This window comes from Dipodomys spectabilis, unplaced genomic scaffold, assembly GCF_019054845.1.
Source record: "Dipodomys spectabilis isolate Male_0828 unplaced genomic scaffold, ASM1905484v1 ptg000024l, whole genome shotgun sequence".
Lineage (NCBI taxonomy): Eukaryota > Metazoa > Chordata > Mammalia > Rodentia > Heteromyidae > Dipodomys > Dipodomys spectabilis.
In genome coordinates this window covers 12384801-12410872 of record NW_024870701.1, presented here as the reverse complement: position 1 = coordinate 12410872, position 26072 = coordinate 12384801, and the positions used below count along the sequence as shown (strand labels likewise).

The 26072-nt window shown below is 39.3% G+C and overlaps 1 pseudogene; it reads left to right on the top strand.

Moving 5' to 3' along the window:
* Positions 1–24877, top strand: part of LOC122104255 — a 28268-nt pseudogene extending 3391 nt beyond the window's left edge.
* Positions 24878–26072: the final 1195 nt, after the last annotated feature.

Sequence of the window (26072 nt, the reverse complement as noted above, 5' to 3'; positions counted from 1 at the left end):
TCTTGTTTAAAGAGTTTTATGTTATGGTGAGATCCTTTGATGTGGCAAAGTGGCAAAATGTACCTTCTGTCAGAATATCAGTAACCATGTAGCACTTGTGGAATAAATCTTGGGACAGTGCTCAACAGGAAGAGAAGGAGGGAAAAGGCAGATCTCTCCCTAAAATAATCTGGATGGAATGAATGTAGGCTTACGTTGGAGATTTAGCATAGCAATTATGGTATGATAACATGTCTGAAAATGTCACAGAGGATGGACAAGAGGAAAGTGGAAATCAATTCAAGTAATTTACAGAAATTCAGTTTTCTAGGTTGTTTCATATAGAAATTCTGATTGAGTTGATGGGACATACATACATATATCTCTGTCTGTCTGTCTGTCTGTCTGTCTGTCTTCTCTCTCTGTGTTCCTAGCTCCTGAAACCCTTATAATTTCCTTAGTGATAGGGGAGAGCAGCATGTCTTTATTCTAATATTTCATTTTTTGACTCCAGTTCTAATCTAATCCTTGGAATTTTCATGAAAATTTGAATCTCTTTTGTTCTGGTGTGATGACTTGTTGCATTTGAGATGGAGATTTTATTATGTTGCCATGTTAGTCTCAAACTGGTCTTTCCCTCCCCCGCCTCCCATTCCCGGGGCTTGAACTCAGGGCCTGGGTACTGTTCCTGCGCTTCTTTTACTCAAAGCTACTACTCTACTACTTGAGCCATGGTGCACTGCCGGCTTTTTTTCTGTTTATGTGGTACTGAGGAATTGAACCCAGGATTTCATGCACACTAGGCAAGCACTCTACCACTAAGCCACATTTCTAGCCCTCAAATTGGTCTTAAACTCCCAGACTGGAGTGATCCTCCCATCTCAGCCTCCCAGGGACTGCAGATGTGTGTCACTATACCTGGCTGATGAGGTGACTCTTGGGTGGACTACGTGATGAGAACTGATGATCAGAAAGACCAACCCATGGTTCAAAGCTTGGAATCTCCTCTGGAGAGGAGGGAGGGGCCAGAGATTGATAATCAGTCCAAGTAGTGAAATCTCCATAAAATTCCCTGAGGTGTGGGACTTGGGGAAGTTCCAATTGGTGAATATATTCAAGGCTTAAGAGGGGGTGCACCTCAACTCTATGGGACAGGGTGTCTCTGTGCTAGACTCTTTTAAACTACATCCTGTATGACTGACTCTTCATCTGGTAGTTCACTTATAGCCTTTAAAAATCTTCTTTGAAATAGTCCTGCAAAAGTAAGTAATCTCTTTAATTGGTTTTTGTGAATCATACTAGCAGAACCTGAAAAGAGTGTTGCTGAAGCCTTTGATTTATAGCCAACCCAGCATAAGTCATGGATAATCAGGAAACGATAGTTTCATCAGAAGTGGGACTGAGCTCTTAACCTGTAGGGCTGTGCTAACTCTGGTTAGAGGCAGACTTGAGTTGAATCATAGGCTCCTGAGCTGGTGTCTGAGAAACAGCCAGTATGAAGGGAAAGAAACACACATCTGAACAGAGACGTGTATTGAAATATGAACTTAGCAGAAGGAAAAGCAATATCTGTTTTCCTGTCTCACAATACTTCTGGGGAGCGGCCTCGTTGGTGATTCTGATACAGACTCAAGTGTGTCAGCGTTTATCTCCAATTCTGAGGGCCTTAACTTTGTTTCTCATTAAAACCATCCATTTGTATTTTAAGCAAAGACAGACTCCACCTTCTACCATTTAAACTAAAATCTTTAGGAAGGGCTAGGCCATGGGTAGTTGCTTTTGTTTTGTTTTCTGTTGGTCTTGGGGCTTGAACTCTGGGTCTGGGTGCTGTCCTTGAGCTCTTCAGATCAAGGAGAACACTTTATCACTTGAGCCAGAGCACCACATCTGTTTTCTGCTGGGTAATTGGAGATAATAGTCTTATGGACTTTCCTGCCTGGATGACTTTGACCTGTGATCCTCAGAGCTCCGTCTTCTGAGTAGCTAGGATTACAGGCATGAGCCACCAGCGCCCAGCTCATGGGTATTTTTTTTTAAATCCTCCTACTTTTTTTTTTTCCGGTTGGTCATAGGGCCTGAACTCTGGGCCTGGGCACTGTCTCTCAGCTCTTCAGCTCAAGGCTAGCACTCTACCACTTGAGCCACAGCACCACTTCCGGCTTTTTCTGCTTATGTGGTGCTGAGGAATTGAACCCAGGGCCTCATGCATGCCAGGCAAGCACTCTACCACCGAGCCACCTTCCTACCCTCCTACTTGGTTTTTAATGTGGAACCAAGAGTGGCAAACGTTGCTTCAATGTGGATGCAGCAATTCATACTTGGTGAATTTTTCTGAGTAATATTCTCAGAGCCTAAATGTGGCAAGCACAATCCTTCCAAGAAGACAGTAAGTCATCTGGTTCATGATGATTTAGGGGAGAGTGTTTGATATTTGTTACATGTTCTAAAGGGAAAAAGAAACAATAAAACAGACTGGAAAAAAATCATTGAATACATAACTTAAAACATCAGTATGGTGACATCTGATGTTGAATTTTGATGTTTGTTTGGAAATTTAGTAATTTTGCTTCCTGGCCAACGTTCTTTAAGGTAAAATATAGGGAAATAATTTCTAGTCTTTTAAATATTAGTGATAAGAAGGTTTGGGAAGGCCAAGGTTCTCTTATTCAAAAAGTACATTTATACCCCCTTTTACCTGATAAGTTGGATCGTATGTGAACCTGTACTCTGCCTTCACTATCTTCAAGTAAGTGTGTGTGTTTGTCTGGATGAATGCCAGTTAGAGGCGGTGAGAAGCGGTTCTAGGTTGTTCTTCGGTGCATTCTCCTTGTGGAAATGAAGGAATCCTGAAGTGACCATTTCCCTTCCACCAACTGTGCACCAGTTACTGTTCTCCAGAGGGAAATACAAAGGCACTTCTGCACATTCATTTTCTTTAATCTTAAATAGTGAAAAACTGCCTAAGCTAACTTTTTATTTCCTTGAAATCTTAATGAGTTATAGAAAATAATAAAAGAGGATAGCCAGGTGTCAGTGGCTCACATCTGTAATTCTAGCTACTTAAGGAGACTGAAATCTGAGGATTGTGGTTCAAAGCCAGCCCAGCTAGGAAAGTCTGTGAGCTCTTATCACCAACAAAAAGCCAGAAGTAGAGCTGTGGCTCCAGTGGTGGAGCACTAGCTTTGAGCACAAAAGCTCAGGGACAGAGCCCAGGCCCCAAGTTCAAGCCTCAGTGCTGGCACACACACACACACACACACACACACACACACACACACACACGTGCATGTACATACTTACATACATACACACATACACACAACACACACAAATGTATAGAGAGTGTGTATAATTTAAAGGCTTGATAAAAAGTACATCTCATTCATAACACAATTCATTGAAGGTTAGGGTGTGGACATCCTTTAGACAGAAAGAGCAGGGGATCACATGAATCTGCAGGTAGAAATTTCAAACTAAGCTCAAATGATATGTACGTACATATCATTTAACTACTCTGCCACTTGAGCCATGAGTTAAGTTCTTCTTTTGCTTTCTTTGTTTGTTGTTGTTTTTTTTTGTTTTTGAGTATGTGTTGCCTTTTGTCTGGGCTGGGATGGACAACAATCACCTAGTTGTGTTCCCATCATAAATGGGATGACAGTTCCAGGCCATCAAGCCTTGCTTTTTATTGGTTGAGATAGAATCCAGAGAACTTTTTGCCAGGGCTGCCCTTCAACTGCAGTTTTACCAGTCTTTGCCTCTGTAGTGTCTAGGATTACAAGCGTGAGCCACCATGTCCAGAATAAATGGTCTTTACTTTTAATAATGTATTTAGTTTTAGTTTTTAAATTTTTTAGTTATTAGATTTTTTTCTATCTAATTTAACTTGTAACAGAAATAAGCCATAATTAAGTAATTTGGATCTTAATTTTTCATGCTGAGAAGCAGGCCACTTTGTTAATTCCATAATCATATCAACAAATAAACAAATTAGTGTTTATTCAATTTGTTACAATATTTGAGATCTTACTGGAGCAGATGCCTGTCTTGCCCATTTAATTGTAATGAATGATCTAATATTTCGGAGAAATGCATTTGCAAAATCAAACTTGGATTAAATAGGTTGTGACTAAGTGGCAGGATTATTAGTTTATCCTGTGCCCTGTTTCAGGTACTCCAGAAATCCCATCTTGAGGGCTTAAAGCTTTACTAACAAATGTCACTTCATAATGAGATTTCTTTTGGTCATAAGTCTACTGATAAAATTAACAAAACAAAGTCACTAGATTATCATACATCAATTTTGAATTTAAGGGTCAATATTCCATTTGGTAAGTAAGCTGGGGTTAGATTTTTCACTTCTTCCGTTTGAAGGATTGGAAGGTGAGGTATATTTGGCAGCTCAGGCTCTGAATGCCTGGCCCCAAACACCTGACCCATGTACTTCTGATCAGGTCCAATAGTCTCTATCAGCAGAGAAAGTTTGTGGCCTGTCTTTCTGGAATAGTTGTGGTGATGTAATATTGATATGTGCTACCCTCCCATCCCTCTTTTTGGAGAATCTAAGTTCTTTTATAAACAGGAAAAAGAATGCAAAGGGCATTTTCTTTTCACTTTTATACTATTTCTCTCAACTTCCAGTAGTGTCTAATGTCCCCAATGTTGTTGATTATGACTGGTTAGCACAAACCACACCTCTTTTCTCAATGGAAGGAAAACACTTTTAGGGTTCCTTGAGATGTTTACTATTGATTTCAAGGAAATAAACTTTCATAATTCTGGAAGTCTGACTCTGTCTTAAGTAGTTTTATGTTTTTTGTTTGTTTGTTTGTTTTTTTGGGTCCGGTCGTGGAGCCTGAACTCTGGGCTTGGGCACTGTCCCTCAGCTCTTTAGCTCAAGGCTGGTGCTCTACCACTTGAGCCACAGTACTACTTCTGGCTTTTTTCTTTTTGCTTATGTGGTGCTGAGGAATCGAACCCAGGGCCTCAGGCATGCAAGGCAAGCGCTCTACCACTGAGCCAACTTCCCAGCCCTATCTTAAGTAGTTTTAAAGTATGAAGAATGGCTAGTTGACATTATCGCACAATTATAATAATTATGATTTATGATAGTAAATCGTGCTTTTCTAGTATTTGAAGTTTTCTTTGATTCCTAACTCCAGCTCTATTTGGTTTTACCAATTCTTTAATGTATTGCTAGATTTGATTGATTATTTAATACATATTTCTTACCTGTATTCCTAAGTGAAAGCAATCATCAGTTGATTTATGAGTATGCTTCGTTTATTATTTTTAATTTCTCCCAATTTATAAAGGTATAGTTGATGAATAAAAATTATATCTATGATGTACAACACTTCTAAATATTTATACACATTATAAAATGATTAACCATGTATACAACAGTTCATATGGTTATTATATTGTGATGAAAATATTTAATCTACTCTTAAGCCAAGTGCCATTAGCTCACACTGGTAATCCTAGCTACTCTGAAGGCTGAGATCTAAGGACCACAGATCAAAGCCAGCCTGGGCAGGAAAGTCTATGAGAATTTTAGCTCCAATTAATCAGCAAAAAAAAGCCAAAAGTGGAGTTATGGCTCAAATGGTAGAGCACCAGCTTTGAGCCAAAAAGCTGAGTTCAAGCCCTAATATTGGCACATTAAAAAAAAAAAAACTGTTAACAATTTTAAAGCACAAAATACTGTAGCTTCTTGGTTGACTAAGTAAGTGACAGTGAACACTGAGCATGGGGGAGTTCTGGGGTGAGCCCATGTTTGGACACTCTGTGCTTGATACACAGGGAACAACCACATGGAATATCCAACATGCCTGAAGCTCAAGGCGTTAGATACTGCGGTCCAGAGTGCCTATGTGGGGATGGTGACTAAACCAGGAAAATGTGAGGGATGCGAAGACTCAGCACTGAGCATAATGATCACGTAGATCATGCTGGTAATGATTAATGTTCTGGAAAATCACTGTGTGTCTTTAGTCTGCTTTATAAATCATTTAAAACAATCTATTGCTCCTAGCTACTTTATACTCTTCAGCAATGCTTATTAGAAACATAATAAACATGAACTAGATTGCTTCTTTCTTCTCTAAGCCATCGCTAAAATAGACCATTATGTAATGCGCAAAGAATGTAATAGCAATTAAAATAAGATTAAATCAATTCTTTTCAGAAAAGGCTTAAAAGAATGTTTGAATTTACATGTTCATTACATAACAAACTTATTTGAGTCTATTTCATATTAGTTTAATTAACTCTCTAATATTATACTCCCCATAGTTTTGAAATTGTCAATAATGTGCCATAATTTTCTAACCAACAAAACCTAAAACAGTATTTTAAAGAAATTAGTTGGGAGTAAATGTGAAAAATATTACCAATGACTTGTGATGTCAGAAACATGTTGATTATATTGTTAAATTACCAATAGAAATGTAAATTTCCATAAACAATGTAGTTCAGTTTGTTTTCTCTGTACCCTGTGGCCAGAAGTGAGAATTGCAAAGTTTTTTCTATGTATTTTGAGTATGTCAGGATGACATTACCATTCAGTTCTTTGTGTGTGTGTGTGTGTGTGTGTGTGTGTGTGTGTGTGTGTGTGTGTGTGTGTGTGTTGTACCTGGGGCTTGAACTCAGGGCCTGAACACTGTCCCTGAGCTTTTTTGCTCAAGGTTAGCACTCCACCACTTGAAACACAGCTCCATTTGTGACTTTTTGGTGGTTCACTGAAGATAAGAGTCTCATGGACTTTCTTGCCAGGGCTGGCCTTGAACCTCAGCCCTCAGATCTCAGCCTCCTGAGTAGATAGTATTATAGACATGAGCTACTGTCACCAGCTATTCAGTTCACTCACATGGCAAAGTTTACACTCATAAATATTAATGAGTAATCATCTTACAACTTTATTTTGTGTCTAAAATTGGGTAATGAAGCAATATTAGCAAGTCTGGGACAATGGTGGCACACTGAGGAGCCTCTCTGCCAGTTCCTGGTGAAGACAATAGTGTGAAGTTGGTTGATCCTTTGGGTGACATGCTGGCCCCTTCCTGGGAGCAGCATGCCACCTGTTTGAGTCTTGGATCTGCAGCAAGATGTTCACATAGCAATCCACCAAGCAATAAGCAACTTTCACAGGAGAATGGTATGATTATTGGGAGGCCAGTTTCAAGATGATGGCTTGTTGACAACTCCCCAGCTAGATGGTATGCTGCTGAAATTCCAGTGTTCTATACAGAAAGGCCAGGTTTGAAGGCCACTGCCAGAAGCTATAGCTTTTGTGGCACTTACCAACAGGCCTCTACAAGGTTTTGGTCTGTGTAACCAGCTAACCACGTGTAGGTTTTGTTCAGTGTGTAGGCATCTGGTGAAGAAAGCCCAATTTGAACATTTGAGAGCAGTGGTTCCAGACTTTGGAACACAGTAGCATGGCCTTGTGAGCAAGTAGATCACAGATTCCTGACCAAGTGCCCTGCACTTGCTTCTCTTCTCTGATTTGGAATGGAAGTGGAACCCAGTGGAGAGTTGCTGCTTCTTCCATGGTTATGCAGACAGAATTGTCGATTCCTATTGTGGTGCAGATGGTGACTTTTATCTCATAGATGGAGATGAGTTAGCAACATTAATAAGCAGTTTCTTTGAAGAGCTCCTGGTGGAGGCTGGAAAAGTGTTAATATTGGTGCTGTGCAAACTATGTATGCGAATGGAAGTTCAATATGGCATCATGAGGAAGTTATGAAGGTATCTGTTTACTGCACTAACACTAGTGTCAAACATTTGCACCACAAGGCTCATGAGTTCGACATAGGAGTTTACTTTGAAGCACATGGGCCTGGCACAGCAGGGTTTAGTAAAGCTGTGGAAGTGAAGATGAAGCAAGTAACAAAATTAGAAGAAAGGAAAAGCTGCTAAGATGCTGGAAAACATCATTGACTTGGTTTAACTTGACAGCTGGTGATGCTATTTCTGGATTGAGGCAGCCTAGGCTCTGAGGGGCCTGGAGGTACCACAATGAGGGTGCTCTCTACACAGATCTCCCCAACAGACAACTCCAAGTGAACGATGCAGACGGGATAGTTATTAGTATTCACGGATGCTGAGAGACAAGCAATTACATGGCTCAGACTACAGGAAGCAATCAATGACCTGGTGAGGAAGTACAAGCTCTCCTGAGCTTTTGTGTGGGTCTCCAGTACAGATGTTGTCTGAGTGTATGCACAAGCAGACTCACAAGAACGTGCTAAGGGCCTTGCATATGCAGTGAGTGTGGCAGTATTTGAGCTGGCTGGAGGAATTGAAGAAAGACCTCTTCCAGGTTCTGAAAGATAATTGTCGTATTCTGAGAAATTGAATTTGTGAACAGTCTTGATGCACCTGCCACAATAATCGCAGCACTAAGACTTGTAATCATAATGTTGATGGTGCACCCGCTGGATTGTTTCTTTTTTAAACACTACCAGAATACTCCTTTAGAAATAGGTAAACACGCCTTCCATTCATGTGATTGAATCCTTAATTTTTCAGTATATGCAGGGTGCTAGAATTTCATGGTAATACACTTTATGGTGATAAAGGAGGTGGTAACATCTGTAAAAAAAAGTATTGGCATTTCATTAGTGATTGAAGACCCATGCAACTGTGTTTTAACATGCGACTTTGTGTCTAGAGATGTTTTTCATTCAAGGACCATCAGCCTTTCAGGGATCTACACTGCCTATTGAAAGGAAGGCTGGGAGCCACAGCAAACTATCCTCCAGCTCCTAGGGGCCTATGCTCACTCAGACTAACTGGAGCCTCTGATGAGAGCATGACAGAAACCTCATCCCCTGCACTTCTCCAGGTAGCCTCTAGAGGGTAGTACAGTCACAACTCGGGAGCTGCTGGCAGGGATCATACACACACACACACACACACACACACACACACACACACACACGCACGCACGCACACACACACACACACACACGAATAACATTATTTTATCTCCATCCTTTTCAATTCAAACGACCCCATACAGGTGAATGTTCCATTTTTAGATTTCTTCTCTTTTGTTTTTCTTTTAGATACATTTGAAAGCGTTCAAGAGGCCTGCTTCATGATGCCCAAGAATCAACAGGAGGTGAGACCTGGACACTCTCTGCTTCCTTCTCTGGCTCTGGGATTCTCAGAAGGGCTAATAATGCTTCCTACCTGGGAGTGCTGGAATCTGTGATGGCACTACAGCTGAATTCTGCCATTTGCCATGGCTTTGAAATCCCTTCCATCTCCCCATCCCATTCCTCAGGAAGCCCACCGGTCATCTTGGTGCCTCTTTGCTCTTTCCCAGGACACACATTAATACCCATATTTCTGACATTGCTCATGGCAAGAGAAACAACTAGCTTCATGCATTCCTCACATGTGTTTAGATATGTATGCCCACTGCACTTTCCACTCTAGGAGTTTGGTTTGTACCAAGAAGAGGAATATTGCTTTGTTCCAATGTAATTTTTTTTCCCTATTTCATTCATTGGGAATGAAAAATGGCATCTTTGCTTTTCCCATATATCAGGCCTGGCTCTTCCTTACAGTATGGGTGTCATTTTCCATATAGCAGATTTATGGTACTGCTGGCAGGGGTAGGTTTTGATATGTCAATTGGAGTTAAAGAATGAGATCAGGTTAAAGTATGAAATCGAGCCAGGAGTATTGGTGGCTCATGCCTGTAATTCTAGCTATTTAGGAGGCTGACATCCAAAGATCATAGGTTCTAAACCAGCTCCTGCAGAAAAACTTGGTCAGATTATTATCGCCAATTAACCACCAGAAAACAGTAACTGGTCCTATGGCTCAAAGTGGTAGGGCACTCACCTTGAGCAGAAAAGCTCAGGGACATCTCCCAGGCCCTGAGTTCAAGCCCCATGACTGACCCTGTTAGAGCGAAAAAAGCTGAGCTGTGAAGCCTGAAAGGATTGGGAATTTGGAAGGCTTTCTCCCAACATACTCTCAGAACTCTCAGAGTTTCCTGGAAAGGTCAATCAGTTCTGGTGTAACAGGAATTCAGATCTATCCTGGGTGTGGGCTAATTCGACCCTAACCTGCCTGGGATCCTGGAGATAGACTAAAGTTTATACAAATTGTAAGTTTTTACTGTTTAGCGCTAGATCCAGAGATGAAGAAATCATCTACCACTTGTACACAAAATATTGTCATATATTGGTGCTTATACCTTACTATCTGCACATACTTTCCTATACAAAACATAATAAAAACCTTGGTTAATGGAACCTTGGGACCTGAAGCTGGTGGAAAGCTTTAGGTCCTCTGATTCCCCAAACCCCAATTCCACAGTCCAGTCTCCGTCTCTGTTACTACCTTGTCCCTGAGTGTGGTGGGTTGTGACAGACCCAAAATAAAATAAAATAAAATAAGCCATCTGAGAGAGTGAGGCTCTGAGTTCAGGCCCTGATCCCAGAACACACACACACACACACACACACACTCACCATGAAACAATTTCTCTTCTGAAAAAGAGGACTTACTTTGGCAATGTCTTGTTAGAAGCTCAACATAAGCCCCATTTGGTGATCAGAAGCAGTACATCTAAATCTTTTGTCCAAGTAGCAGTTGGTTTAAAGAGACCACCGACCTGGAAATGTTTCTCCAAATAAATTATGGACTTCCTGGCTGCAGTTGCTTTTGTCATAATTAGAGAGGCGATAGCAATTGGAATGTCAAAGTTACCTGTTGGTAATTTTACCTTTCACCTACAAGAACTTCTTAGACCCAAGAAATGTTTCTTTTTTTGTTGGATTAATTAGTATTCTCTTATCAATCCTAGCATGCCTTCTGGCCAAGCTTGACCAAGAGATATGTGTGTACTTGGAAGTCTACATTGTACATCTTTCTTGTAGTTAATGCTGAAAATACAGCTATGGACTTTCATTCATTTTCTTTTCTGCTTTTAGCTGACTTTCACACAGCAATGTGTGTGCGTGGGGGGGGGGGGGAATTCCAATTTAGGAAGTCATATTCTAGAAGCTGTAACTGTAGAATTTTAAACATTTTAGTTACTAGCTATTTAAAAAATAAAATCTCTATTATTCTGAGTTGTTAGTTCCTCTAGAGGTTTGGGGAAGGCAGTATGTCATTTAAAACTAAGGAGAGATTTGTTATTATCTTTTCAGTATGTATAGCACATAATTATTTGCCTGTCATCATTTGACTAAAATATTCCCATAGTATTATTATTGATGATAAGTTTCTTGTTCCTCACTACAAAAAGAATGCCTTGGGATTTCACCACTAATTTCCACTGTCATGTTTTAAATGCACTGTTTCCTATACATTTGATCCCTGCCAGGATTAAGAATGGTGAATATCTGGCCAATATTCTAGTTTTTTCATTTCCCATACCCAGGACAGAATCCCCCATAGGATTGGACCTTGTTGATCCTGATACGAGTTTATACCGGAGATGAAAACCTGTTTGCCATCCTTATTTAACACAGAAGTGTTTTTATCTCATTTGAAGTATTAGGTAGGCCATGTGATGGAAAGCAGAGTCAAACATCTAGAAGAAGTAATGGAAAGAAAGAGATTGCAAGAAATCCCAGTATGTATTTTGTCCTTCATTAACATTATGAAGGCGGGGGTGGGGAGGGTGGGGGATGGCCGGAGAGTAGTCTCGGATAGTATAGTATGTGAGATCACCCAGGGCAATGCTTCTTAGTAAAAGGAGAAAGCCTGAGAGGAAATAACTAAGGGTGATTTGTGCCAACATAAAGGCCATCATTTATCTCCAGAAAATGCTGGGGCTTCTGTGCACTCTGATTTCTACAAAGACCTCCCTGCATTCCCTTCTGAATATGTTCCTGTGTCCTGTCTTATGGGCAGGCATCGGTTTCCACAAGTCCTGGGTGTCTGGCCTCTTGCTTTGAGCACACTCTTTGTTACCCAGCAACTTCAAATGGCAAGCCTGCCACCAGCTGACCAATCCCTGCCCTCCTCGTTATTCTCGGCACAATACCAGAATAGGCCTAGGGAGATTGTTACCTCAAGAGAAAATAGGCTTGCTGGTTTTTTTTTTTTTTTTCCCCAGTGATAGTGTTTGCAGATTAAGGGTAGGAACACATATGTATTTAAATGTTTTATTTTGCTAGCGGTCCATTCACTAGTGTAATATGAGTCTAGAAATAACTTGCGAAGTCATCTGATCCCTAGCCCCATAATTTCCGTGTAAGATGACTGTTTTAGATGAACACGTAAGCTCATACACCCACTGTCTACCAACCTCTGTGGTCTTATTAAAAGCAACAATGTTGTTTTCAGACTTACTAAAAAAATTTCCCTGTAGAAATAGTGTTCCTTGGTTCAGCTGTAAAGAACTTTGTATTATGTATTTATTGTGTTATGTATTTTGTATTTTTGTGTTATGGTAATACAAAAAATTGTATGACCAGAAGAGAGTGAAAAATAAAAGGAAACCATAGTATGGCAGGCCATGCAATATGATAGAATCGTATCTTATTCAGGGGCAGTATCGAGTGTTTCAAGAGGTTAATCAAGTCCAGAATGATTTTATCTTAAAGCTTTTCTAATTAGGTTCAAGTGTAGTAATAACTCATTCATGTTGTTACAGTCTAGGAAGGATTGTTCAGCTGTGAGAGAACTGGTTGGGTTTCAGCATGATGCTGAAAATTACCTTATTATCCAAGGGATAATAAGGTAATTGAGCATGGTGCCATGCTCTGAGTGCTTGCACTGTGCACCTTTCAACCAAGTATCAGTATGCAGGGATATTACAAGTTTCTCTGTCTCTGTCTCTCTGTCTTCTGTCTTTCTCTCTCTCTTTCTGTCTGTCTGTCTGTCTGTCTGTCTCTCTCTTTCTCTCTGTGTGTTTTACTGCAGCTTGAATTCAGGGCCTCGTGGTCTCAGTTAGGTTTTTTCATTCACTGGGACTGTACTCCTTGACCCATACCTCCAGTTCTGTCTTTTTGCTAGTTAGTTGGAAATAAGAGTCTTGTTGATTTGTCTGCCTGGACTGGCTCTGAACCTCAGTCCACACATCTCAGCCTTCTGAGTAAACTAGGATTATAAGAGCTAGCCACAAATGCCTGGCTAAGAGTCAATCTTTTTATGGCTTATAGAGAAGACTAAACATGACATTTATGAACATGGATACCTGATGCTCTATTTCTCTAATTCTTTTGAAAATTCACTTTTCTGTGTGTTTACCTGCTTGTTTTAGAATAAGTTAACTTCTTCTGCAGCACAGTGTTTCTTGTAATGGTGGACACAGGGTGTCTCCAAGGAGTCTGTCTGAACAGCAAAGTGAAAAAGATGAGTTCCTGGGGTGGCTCAGCTTCTGCAACCTCCCCTCTGCATGCAGGGGGGGCACTGAGTCATGTCTCCTCTGGAGACAGGGAGCCTAGTTTTATGGCTTCTCCCTGCTGCCTCTCTTTTCACGGGTAACCTTTCCCTGACCTTGTTCACTGCAGAGCAGAACACTAGAGCAGATCCGGTCCAGAGCTACTCATTACCTGACTGGGAGGAAATTCCAGGCTATGAACTAGGTGGCTGCGGTACATGAGCATCTCATTACTCAGTTTAACAACAGTTCTGGACATAAAACATTCTTTGAGGCATTCTCTGTTGTCAGTGCCATGACCAGTCTCAAAGCTGACTTCTAGACTATTCTAGATTATTTTGATTATTCACTTTGACTTATGTCTCAGACCTCTAGGGTTTTTGGATGTTGGCCTTTTTATTCTTTTGGTGCTAAAATGGAACCAAGGACCTTGCTCAAGCTGCTAAGTGAGCATGTATTTTACCTTCTAGTTATAATCCCAGCAAAACTAGAGCCCAAGTCTTTCCTGTCAGCTTCATAATTGACTGGTAAGTCAAAGAGGTATGAGTCAGTAGAGTGGTAATTGGTTACCTAGCTGTACTTGTAATGAAAAATTCTCGGAGCATTCTTCCTCTCTATCTCTCATTATTGTCATCTTTCATTTACTAAGCTGAATACTTACATAAGAGTTGAAATTAAAAACCAGAAGATCTGAAGTTGGGTCCTAAGTTTGCCATTTACTAATCAGTCATTTGGTTTGAAAATTTTTCTTTAAGTCTTTGAGCTACAATTTGCTCATTAACAACTAGACTCTGCCTTTCCTACTTTATAGAGGTTTAAGACCATCAAATAGAGCAATGTGGGTGGCAGCTTCATATCTGACTGTGGGAACATGAGCTTCTCCTGGAAAGACATTTCTAAAGGAGAGGGAAACTTGGCTAAGAGATCTAACACTGCTCAGCAGCAGACAAGTTAAATACAATCAGGGTTCCTGAGTCTCAAGGAGCATTAGTATTAGTAGAGACCAAAAAGAAAAAAAAATGCCAAAAGCAAACTAACAAAAAAAAAACAAACCGAACAACAAACCCTAACCTGTATTTTTATAAGAAGACCATTGGTATAGGATTTCCAGGTAAAACATATGTTACACAGCACATAAAACATATGCATACTCAAACTTTATCATTAAATCGGAAGCTCAGATTTAACTGTCTTGTACTTTCATTTGTAAAAGCTGCAACCTTACACAGGTGATCCTCACAGGCGACCTGCTTTTCAAACTACTGACCTAGATCTTGAGCAGGGCCTGCCATAAAACCAGGAAAGGAATTCAGGAGTTGCAGGGAGATGCTCTTGGACCTCTCTGATGAGAATAAGAAATTCTGCTCCATCATCATCTAAATTTGGCAGTTGATCTCAGAGTTTTACATCCTGCGATGTAAACATCCACAAGAGGTGAGGAGACTTGGGAGCATCTACCCTTTACACTTTACTGTGGTTGAAAACTTAAAACCAAGTATTAGAGAGAGATGTGGGTAAAGGCGAGGGCTTGGTCTTTGAGAACAGGAGAGGATGGAGGGTCAGGTCAGGGATATTGGGGATGCTAAACACACTTGGCCGGCTTCCCAGGCTTGTCCTGGTCTGGTATCTAATTTGTTTTCAGCGACTACAAAGCCTAGCCTGCGGATTGTCTGTTCACCCTGTCTCATATCCTGGGAGCAGTCTCTTTCACACTGTTCTATAAGTCAGTAGGTCCTGGCTAAGGACAAGACAGCAGCTCAAATTTCCTTGTTTGTCTAGTTCAGTGCTGTCCCTCAGAACTCTCTGCATGGGGGGTTATGCTCTTCCCTATCCTGTGCTGTGGCCACAAACCCCACACAGCTACTCCCCAAAGGAAGTGTTGCCAGCACACTTGTGAAAATTGGAATGCTTAGTTTTTATCTCTTTGTAATTAAAATCGAAACAACTGCATGCAGTCCATGACTAGCTAAATTAAAACATATGCTTTAAGGTTCTAAAACAGTCCTACCAGAGTCATGATCTGTGGCCTCAATAGATGGACTTAGTTTGCTTTTAACAAACATGATTTAGTCATGAACATTTAAGAATTGAGAGATTTCAAGTAAGAACATGAATTCCAGTCTCTCTCCCTCCCTCCTACATTTTTACCCTCCCTCTTTCCTTCCCTCCCTCCCTCTGTCCCTTCTTCTCTTCTTCTCACCCTTCCTCCCTCCCTCAGGTCCTTTCTTTTTAATTACAGGATATCTGGTACTACCAGGCCAACAGTCCTTCAAGGCATCAATTAATTTGAGCTTATCAGAAGGTATTTTCTTTTGTTTCATGACCTGCCTACTTTAACCATTTATTTTAGCTGCCTGGTTAACACAGGCATCTGGTTTTAGGAATTCTTATTTGAAAAATAAAAGTTTCATCTTTATGAAAAATATTTAAGTCCTAATTTTGCCTAAGGAGTTTGGACTTTAGCAGGTGCCTTATATTGATAGCTATTAGAAAGTACCTATCTTAGACTTGTTTTCTTTTTTAAAGCCAAATTCAAATTCAGGAGATCAGAGTCTTCTAACACTTTTAAAAGCAGGATTGCAGGCTGGATCCATCGTGTTCCAAGAAGACAACTATGAGAAAACCTTTTTACCTTTCCAAACTGTTCTTTTTTTTTTTTTTTTTTTTTAACAGTATAAAATAACTTTTTTTTTTTGTGGGTCATGGGGCCTGAACTCTGGGCCTACGTGCTGTCCCTCAGCTCTTCAGCTCAAGGCTAGTGCTCTACCATTTGAGCCACAGCACCACTTCTGGCTTTTTCTGCTTATGTGGTGCTGAGGAATCGAACCCAGGGCCTCATGAACTCAAGGCAAGCACTCTACCACTGAGCTACCTTCCCAACCCCTATTAAATAACTTTTATTTACATAATTTGTATCTATAGAACATACCTGCTTTCTTTAGAACAAGAAAATTTACAAATGACAGATATTGCTTCTTTTATCAAAGATGTCTCAAGCAAACAATATACATGGCCACTTCTATTTCATATGGTGGTAAATAGGAGATACAAATCTTTTAAGAACTGTTCTTTAAAATATTTTTAATATATAATTTTATTATTGCTTTTTGCTGATGTGGTACTGAGGAATCAAACCCAGAGCCTTATGCGTGCTAGGCAAGCACTCTACCACTAAGACACATTCTCAGCCCCAGAACTCACTTTTTCTATAACATGAAGTTAATAACAGTTAGATTTCATGAAATGAAATCTATAAAGAACTTAAGATCTATGTTTCATTGGTGTTGATTTGTTAGAAATACAGACAGAAAACAAGGATAGAAAAATCTTGCATCTGGATACATGATTTAGGAAAAGTTTGGTTAGTTTATGCTTTTCTAAGTCATAAAGTATTGACTATCAATTCCCAGAACAGTATTTAACCACTCAACCTTGCTGATATGCAAAAGAGGCAATGCAAAGTAGTTGAGCTCAGAGCTTTACATATTTCTCCACGTGGATTCTTAGACATCTGCTAGAATACCTGAGTCAGATCTGTCCTTGAGTGCATTCATCTGGCTCTCCTTTATTTCTATTTATATCACACATCTCCCTGGGATCCCTACAGCTCTAGCTATTTAAGCTCACTTTCTTAATACTGGCTGTATCTCCAACCTCGAAAATAGTGAAAATCAGCACCTCTGTTCTGTTGCTGAAGACTTTTTCCATGGCCTTAGGTTTTCTCATATCAGTTACTGTCCAAGTTGCTGGTTTAGGATGAAACTTCTTTTCTTGTTTTGGCAATGCTAGGGTTTGGACTCAAGAGATAATTACTTACTAGGCAGCTGTGTTATTGCTCATGCCTGTTTCATGCTGGTTATTTGCTTTTTAAAATTTTATTTTATTTTAAAGATGCTGTACAGAGGGGTTACAGTTACATGAGTAAGGTAATGAGTACATTTCTTGTTGAGCCTTGTTATATACTCCTTTGTTGTTCTCCGGCTATCCCTTCCCTTCCCCACCTCCCTCACTCCCCTTTGTGGTTATTTGTGGAGATAGGGTTTTGTTCCCTGCTTGGGGGCATCTGCTTCTGAGTAAGTGATCTACCTGTTTTAGGGTTCAAGCCATTGCTAGGATGACAGGCACGTGCCACCAGAATCCTCTCAATCATCCTAATCACATATGATAACACAGGCCATGAGAATATCTATTTTTTTTTCTGAAGGATTAGAATAATTTACAACTTCTTAGAAGTCTGTGTCACTTTTGTTCTCTTCCTCCTCCTTTTTTTTTTTTTTTTTTTTTTGGGTCCGGTTGTGGGGCCTGAACTCTGGGCCTGGGCGCTGTCCCTCAGCTCTTCAGCTCAAGGCTAGCGCTCTACCACTTGAGCCACAGCACCACTTCTGGCTTTTTTCTTTTTGCTTATGTGGTGTTGAGGAATCGAACCCAGGGCCTCAGACATGCAAGGCAAGCGCTCTACCACTGAGCCACCTTCCCAGCCCCCCTCCTCCTTTTTCTCTTCCCTTTCCAGCCTCAGTTATCCCAAGTAGTCATATCAATCATTCTTACATTTTTCACGTTTCCTCACTTTTTAGCCATTCCCAGACTCCCTCATCCCTTTCCAAATTCTTAAACATTTTTGTGAAAGAGACTGTATTTCTTCTTTTCCTCACATCTTTGTTATGGAGACCACCCTTTCCTCATCTGAAAAAGTTTTTCCCCCTATTAAATAAAATCATGCCATTAGGTATTTTTTAAGTCAAAAGGTTAATACACACTAAAAAGAAAAAAAATTCAGTAGTTAAAAAGAGAATGCAAGCTGGGCACTGGCGAATCCCATCTGTAATCCAAGTTACTCAGGAGGCTGAGATCTAAGGATTGAGATTCAAAGCCAGCCCAGGCAGAACAGTCCATGAGACTCTTATCTCCAATCAACCAGCAAAGAGCCAGGAGAGCAGTGGAGGCTCAAGTGGTAGAGTGGAAAAAGCTAAGAGATAGTGCCCAGGCCCTGAGATCAAGCCCTGTACCAGAAAAAAAATATATATATTTTTAAAGAGCATGAGGACAAAGAGTTCAAGCCCCAGTACTAGCTCACCCTACTTTCTTCTCTGGCTCTGTTGCTGCCGTGCTAACCTTTTCCTCCTGAGTCCCTCTCTCCTGCAGCCACTCTGGATTTCAGAAGGACAGGATGGATGCTCAGTTACAATCTTTATGACAAGAGTTGAATCTACCCCCTGGGCAGCAATGACTTTTTTTTTATTATGCTACAAGGTCTCTCCAGACCAATCCTGACAGGAAAAGGAATCAACCAGACCACAGCTTGAGGACTGTGACTAAGGAATGACACCTGCTTTTAGCCTCTTCTTTCACAATCTGGATGTTCATGTCTGTACCTGGCAGGGGGACCTAGCATCATTCAACCCTTTACCCATGCTTCCTAGTACAGTCAAGTTGAAGACATTTGTTTCTATCGTTCTCTACTGCTCATCTCTTTAATTGGCATTTAGGGATGGGTGCTGAGCCTAGTCTGTTGGGAATACCTTAGCAGAGGCTTTTTGACCCAAATTCTGGCAACTCATCCACAGTTTATGTGTAGTTTTGTTTGTTATTGTTGCACACAGAGTATCTAGCTTGAGGCATTGTCTGTAGATATTTCAAAGATAAAAGGGGAGCACTATACACAGTTTTCTATAGCTTAGCTGTCAGGAGGCATCAACTCACATGAAATATATTCAAGTCTTTTACAACCATTATTGTTCATTACGTTGATAGAATGTATTTACATAGTCCCTTAGTGGTGTTAACTAGGTTGCTTCCAGTCACTGCTGCAAATATATATTCTTGGGCATATATCTTCATATGTATATACAATCTAACTGCAGGCTCTTATTTTTTATTTCTTGTTTTGGTTTTGATGCCGGGGGATCAATTCCAGGGCGTTGGGTAAAGCCTGTGCTTTACCACTGAGCTTTACCTCCAGATCTCAGGATAATTTTTTTAAAATAGTAATTGCTATACCAAAGAGTATTTGTATTTAAAATATTAATAAATATTGGCAAATGCTTTCTAAGAGTTATTAGTTTATACTGCCACTGACAGTGTCTTGCCAAAGTAGTGAATTCTCTGCCAAACCAATGGGTAAAATACAGTATGCCACTGAAATTTTAATTTTCTTTTTTTTAAATTTACTTTAATTTTTTTGTGAACATACTGTACAGAGGGGTTGAAATTTTAATTTTCATCTTAAAAGTTTAACAATTGAGCTGGACACAGGTGACTCATATCTGTAATCCTCGCTACTCAGAAGACTGAGATGTGAGAACTGCCATTCAAAGCCAGCCCAGAGAACCAGAAGTAGTTCTGTGGCTCCCAGTGATGGAGTACTACTAACCTTGAGCAAAAGAGCTCAGGGGCAGCACCCAAGTCCTGAGTTCAAGCCCCACTACCGACAAAAATTTTAAAAAAGTTAACAATGTTCTTGTCAATTCCTTGTATAAGTAAAAGGAATAGGTTACTATTCTGTTTCAAAATGCTTGACTGGGAAAGAAGGTACAAAGTCCTGTTAGCCAGAAAGAAACTAGAGAAGATTGACCAAACCTTCAACAGAAGGGGGAAAAGATTCATATACTTTGTGATACTTGTGAGATAGAGGCATATGTATGTTATCTAAAATTAGTATGATTTAAGAATATGTTATCTTCCTTCTTATAGTATAATATGCATGTTTTAATTTTGCTGAGGAAGGCGGTTGAGTTCCTAGATGAAGTTAAGTTTTTCCTGGCACTCAAGGAAAATACCTGTAGCTGGAACTACGGTGTGCGCTATCATGTCCAGTTTTCTTTTATTTCTTTAGTTGTGGTTGAATAATTTGGATAATCTTATCTGCTTTAAATTCAAGAAATAAACTGAGCTATAACACACATATAGCAAAGGACGTACATCTTATGAGTAGAGATGGATAATTCTTTGCCTATGTGACCACCAGGATTCCAGGAGGTATTTTCTGGTGTCTTTGAAGTATCAACTTGCCAACAGTATTTCCCCTGGAAAACAACATTTTGTTTTGTTTTGCTTTGTTTTGTTTTTCGAGGCAGAAGCACCTTGACTTCAATATCAAACTGACATATAGAGTAAGACCTTGTCTCAATAATACAAATCAAGCTAAAATAATAACAATACAAACTTAGCCATACATAGTAGAATTGTGAGAATTCTAATAGAATAATAGAAATAGAATTTAGAGGACAGAAAAGAGAAAGACAATGAAATAAATCCTGATTGGTTAAATGCAAGAATTGATAAGAATAAAAGAAGTCAAAAGAATATAAATACAAGAGACACAAGTGTTTTTTTTTTCTTTCTTGCTATTGTTTCTATCATATTTATAAAGCACCATGTGATTTTTTGTTGTTTTGTATGTCCCTCCCCCATGGTATAACCCCTATTTTCACTGTATTTGATGTTGGTGTAATTTGGGGAGGGGAAGGGAAAAAACAAAATATTTAAATAGGGATATAGATTTGACCCATTGCAACAATAAGATGTACAAGACACTATGTTGACAAACGAACTTTACAATTTAGGTGGGGTCAGGGAGTATAGTTGTGGAGGTAAGAGAGAAGAGATGGTAGGGGAAAAACGAAGGAGGAGGCAACAATGATAAGAAATATACTCATTACCTTGCTCATGTAACTGTAACCCCTCTGTACAATATTTTCACAATAAAAAACGTATTTAAAAAAGTCTGCCTTTTTTAAAGTTAAATTTTATTTTTGAATTATTTTCAATTGCATTTATTGTTTTCTTCTTCAGCATTACCAAATTTGCTTTTGTTGAATTATGTTCCCTGTCATCCATTTTCTCTGATTTAATTAATTAATTAATTCTTGTCGGTCATGGCCTGGGTGCTGTCCCTCATCTCTTCAGCTCAAGGATAGTTATCTACCACTTGAGACACAGCACCACTTCAGGCCTTTTCTGTTTATGTGGTGCTGAGAAATCAAACCCAAGGCTTTATGCATGCAAGGCAAGCAGTCTACCACCGAGCCACCTTCCCCACCCTTCTCTGATATTTTTTAAAATTATATTTTTATTATCTTTAAGCAATGTTACAAAGAAGTTACCATTCAACAAATCATTCTATTATTTTACTGTACTTAGTTTTCTCCAGTATCTCAGATCAGACCCCTATTATGTTTTCATCAGTTTGTTTTAATTTCTGGTATCTTTGTAGCTATAATTTTGTGGCAATATTATTGTTCTCTTTGATTCCCTCTCCACCAAGCACATTTTGAGTCCTTTGAGTCCTGTTGACTCTATCTTTTTATTTGAAGTTAAAAAAATCAAGTTCAATCTCATTCTTGGCATAATCTTTCTGATATATGGTTATCTACTTTTGGAATATCATGTTCTTTTTCTTCCTCTTCTTTTAGTGCTTTATTCCAGCCCCTTGATTAGTTCAGTTTTGAATGGAGAGCTTCCTGGTCAGGTCATGGGAGATGAGCCAGGGACCAGGCAGGGCAAGCACCATGTGGCTTGTGGGATGTTGCCTCTAAAAGCTTTCTTCCTGGTTCTTGCCCTATGGCATGATTCTAATCCAGGTTAGAAGTTGCACTTGTTTTTCATGCATCTCCACACAACAGAACTTTTCAATAAACATAAAAGTATGGTCACCTTTGACCGAGATCCTCTGTTGTTCCCCTTATAAAAATTGGCAGCTCCGGTGCTCAGTCCTCCAAAGTTTTGCCTCCATGTCACAGCTAGAGCTCAAGTCTTACAGAAACCTATGTGTGCATTGTTTGTTGAATACTCTTGAGGGAAAGGGGCTCTCCCCGCAGTGTAGAGGTGTCTCCCTTTCTAGGGAAGATAGAAGCCATCTTGCCTCTCATGGCTTCTCCTGCCTCGAAGTGTTCTGACCTCTGACAGAGCAGACCACAGTATGCTGAGCAGTCTCCCTTACTGTGGGACCAGATTCCCAGGTTTCTTCGTAGATGACTGTTCAGAATTTTAGGTGTTCGTCATCTTTGAAGATATGTGGTTAATGTTTTTGAAGGGCAGGTGGCAGAGCTGTTTTTATTGCTTGAGTATAACCTGGAGCCTACCCTCTGCTAGTCTAGCCTTTGCTAACAAGCTTCCTTCTTGCTGTATGTATTACGTTGTAGGATTAAATGACTTATAAAAGATGGTTTCCCGGAAAATAAGATAAAGCCACTCCATACCTCATTTTAATGAGCGTTACTTCTCAGTATTAATATTCCCTTTCCATAGTACAGCATGGCTCTGTAGAATTGCATAGCTGATAGAGGCTTCTAGGAGATTAAAAAAAATAAATTTTATTGTAAAGGTGATGTACAGAGGAGTTAAAGTTATGTAAGTCAGGTAATGAGTCTATTTCTTTTTGAACAGTGTCACCTCTTCCTCATTTTATCCTAGAAGATTTTTAAAAATAATTTTTATTGTGAAAATACCAGACAGAGGGGTTACAATTACATGAGCAAGGTAATGAGTACATTTCTTATCAAGCATTGTTGCTTCCTCCTTTGTTTCCCTTTCCCATCCTTCCCATCTCCCCGCAACCCCCTTCCCCACTCCCCCCCACCCCCCCGCCCCGCTCCCACACCAAGGTTGTAAAGTGTTCGTTTTTCGACATGACTTGTACATCTCATTGTTGCAATGGGTCCACCTGTATCCCTAGTTAAACAATTTGTTTTTTCCCTTCTCCTCCACAAATACAGTGAAAACAGGAGTTATACCGTGGGCGAGGGACATACAAAGCAACAAAGAAATATCTTATAAATATGTTAGAAACAATAGCAAGAAAGAAAAAAACATTTGAGTCCTTATCTTGGGGTTCATTTCACCTAACATCAACTTATCTGACCATTTCTGCTTGTCTCAGACATAAACTAGTTATTGCAAATAAGGGAAACCATGGGACCTATGTTTCTTTGGGCCTGGCTTACTTCACTTAATATAGTTTTTTTCCAACTCTTTCCATTTCCTAACAAATGAGGCAATGTCATTCTTTCTGATGGAGGCGTAGAATTCCAATCCTAGAAGATTTTAATATCATTTTACAGGCAGGGATCTGGGAGTTCATCAAGAATATTTAAAAATAAAGGTCTACTTATTAATCACTATGCAACTCATGTTGTTAAAAATCACTCTGCTATTAACAGTTTAAGACAACAGAATTTTAAGAATCATGGATTTATAGAATGTAGCAGCATAAAATTTATTTTAATTGTTTTATTCTATTATTTTTACAGTTATATTAATTTGAAGTTTCTTATTGGCAAGGTTCTTGGTTTTTTTTTTGCTAGTACTAAAATTAGAACTCATGGCCTCCTGTATGCTAGGTACATCCTCCACCCCAGTAGTTTTATGGATTTTTTTTAATCATACAGAAAAAAAATAGGGAAATTTCTGTTGAAATAAGTCATTCAAAGACAACTTACATAAAAACTAGAATTGAAACAATATGACTCAGTAATAATTGGCACTTGCTACAAATGTCATGTGAGCAAACATCTCCCAGGTACCTTTTGTCTGATTTCTAGTAAAGATGTCACAGCAAAGGACTCTGGCTGAGGTCTTCTCATGTTCTCTTCTGGATACACTGGCTCATTTCACCCAGCTGAGAATTTGAAGAGGCTCTGAGAAGCCTTACTCAGGCTAGCACTCCTTTTCCTGAAGAGGCTGGGATGTATAATAATGTCTAGCTTGCCTGGATCACATCTGCACTGTGGGCAAGTGAAGGTATGGTACATCTACACTATGAATATTACCTCAGCCCAAGGAATAATGGTTTCTTCTTAGAAGGTGAGTCTTGTTCACAAGTATGGCCTTACATTCTTGCAGAAGATCCTGGAAACTCTTCCTGTTTACATCTGCCGAAGGAAAGACGTTATCCTTTCAAGATAGAATAAGCTTCTTTCTTACCTTGACAATAATATTTTCAGGCCAAGTCAGGTGAATAGTACTAGAAATATAACTAGGAATATAACTGGTTGTGATCATAAATTTGTTACTGTCAATCAGGGAGTTATACTCAAGGAGTTGTCTTTATCTTAGAAGCATGTTTACTGTTATGTCTTAAAGTATTTATTTTGGAGAGAGTTGATTGCAATTCTCTAGTGTGGTCATCTTCAACATTCAAGCTTATAAGTAGGCAGAACTCACAGTTTATAGTATTGAATTCCCATCCTTTGCATTTCAAGTCCATTAGTTTAATGCATTTCCTTTCAATTTCATCCTACTCTCGATTTCTGTTAATGGTATTATAAGATCTCACAGGTTTTCATTGTGTGAGGTAAGCTGTCAAATTTTTGCCAGTTTTGTAATATAATTTGCTATCTCTCTCATATGTGCTTTGTTATATTTAAAAATAGAACATGTTGTATGTATAAAAGGCATTTATATAGTAAATAATCTGTCATATTGTTCTATTAATGGTATTTCTCTCCACAGCTGAGCATGTTGGTACGCATCTATTCCTGCAACCAGAAGACCAGACAGGAGGATGGAAATTCAAGACCAGACCAGAAAACACAGTGAGACCTTCTCCAAGTTCTAAGTTCACATGATGTACTTGTAGGCTGTTCTGCTACTGTCTGTTCATTTCTCTACTTGAGCCGCTCCTTCTAGGTTTTATTTTAAATCCAAGGAAATAATTTGACACCTCTTTGACTTTCAAAGTCATAGAATCATGGTACTCTAACTCTAGTAGAGTTACAGTTATTATTATACATACATAGAGTTAGAGTTATTGTTATACATCCCAGCCTCTTCAGGAAAAGGAGTGCTAGTCTGAGAAAGGCTTCTCAGAGCCTCTTCAAATTCTCAGCTGGGTGAAATGAGCCAGTGTATCCAGAAGAGAACATGAGATGACCTCAGCCAGAGTCCTTTGCTGTGACATCTTTACCAGAAATCACACAAAAGGTACCAGGGAGATTTTTGCTCACATGACATTTGTAGCAAGTGCCAATTATTACTGAGTCATGTTGTTTCAGTTCTATTTTTTATATAAGTTGTCTTTGAATGACTACCAAGGAATGGGGAAGAGGACAGAAATCAGACTGCACAGTTGTGATTATTTACGATACATTCAAGGTAATACATGAGGAAGTAAGAATAACAAATCTCAGATAAGCTGGGGATGGTGGCACATGCCTGTAATCACAGCAGTTTGGAAGATAACTTGCCTCATTATTTTGAGGCCTGGGATACATAAAGAGCTTTAAAAATGTTAAACATCAATAAAAAGATTAGGAGATTAATACAAGTCTTTCAATAGCTTGAAGAGAATCCTAAACAGTGCTAAAAATGGAAATTATTTAGCAATCACTTAGGTACAGTGTCTAGAATATTTCTATAGAAACTATAGGATCTCCTATAAGTTAGAGTTGTAATTTCTAATTTCTAGGAGCATGGACCAGTTCAAAATTGGGTAAGTGTGTATGCAATTTTTGATTGCTTAAAAATTTCCCATTAGTTTTGGTGAATTTTTTTCAATTAATTTTTGTAATAATTACATAAGTTAAAATTCTTTCTTCCCTCTGCTTTTACCTCTTCATTTTCTCAGCCAAGTGTGTTGGCTAATTCTTGCCAATTTATATATTCTTCATAAGTTGAATAAGGATGATGCTACATTATCAGGATGCAACTCATTTGAGATAGGCTTCAAAAATAAGGTTTTAGCCAGGCACCAGTGGCTCACACCTATAATCCTAGCTACTCAGGAAGCTGAGAT